This window comes from Penaeus monodon, chromosome 19, assembly GCF_015228065.2.
Source record: "Penaeus monodon isolate SGIC_2016 chromosome 19, NSTDA_Pmon_1, whole genome shotgun sequence".
NCBI lineage: Eukaryota > Metazoa > Arthropoda > Malacostraca > Decapoda > Penaeidae > Penaeus > Penaeus monodon.
The window spans coordinates 6,580,490-6,581,562 of NC_051404.1; positions in this window are offsets into that span (position 1 = coordinate 6,580,490).

Here is a 1,073-nt window from a genome sequence, read left to right on the forward strand (position 1 = left end):
TTCAGCTGTTGCGACATACGTGCAAATAACCTTACATTACTAATGACGGCATTATTTACAATCCTATTTTATAAAATGATAAAAAAAAAATAAATCACTATCACACTTTTTGATGTCAGATAAGTGAGTTATCTATTCTATTTAATCAGTGGAAAATCCTTCAATAAAATGCAATCTGACCGTTTATAAAAACACCCTCCCCCCAAAAAAGAAAAAAAAATCATTTAAAAATCGAACACCAAAGAGATAAGAAATTCGACTATTTTAAAGGGGAAAATCTCCAACATAAAGGATATGTAGAAACAGACGGCCCTGACGGTTGGAGGAATAAGCAAAAGGCTAAGAGCGCCGCCTATCCTTGGGAGAAAAGCGTTGTCATTTGTTTTTAAAATGAATAGATAGATAAACGGATGGATAGAAATAATTGAACAAATGATATTCTCCATGAAGACTGTAAAACACTGTTATAAAGAATAAGGGAATTTGCTTCATTTGTCTCGCTCCTTCCCACAGGTAGGTTTACTTTCCGACTGTTGCGTCATGTCTGTGTTGTTTTTTACCAACACGAGGATAATATCAGTGACAGAGCTATATCGATTCTGCTTGAAAGCGCTAAATCAAACGACTTAGAAACTGAAATCTAGCCTAGGGGGGGGGGGGGGTCAGATTGGTCAGGGCCGCCGATGTTCGAACACTTCCGAAAATATCTCAAGAAACAATGAAACACGAAACGAAGGACGAACCGATTTACACTCCCGGTTTGATCTTAATTTGTGTTGTGAATGAAGTAAATCAGAAAACTTCAAGGTTCCAGGGATAAATAAGGACTTTTGCCATGACTTTCTTTGGAAGAGAAGCCTCCGTGTGAGAACGCAAATGACTAAAAAAAATTTAAAACTAAGATAAAGATCAATTTTTTGTGGGGAGTCATTGTGTTGAAGATGAAACCAACGTACTGTTTTTCTAATAATGTTAAGATTACTCAGCTATTATTGCTACTTTTATATTCATATTCCTTTTGATTTTTCTATTATTAGAATATAATCAAAACTTTAATGGATGAGATAATATGG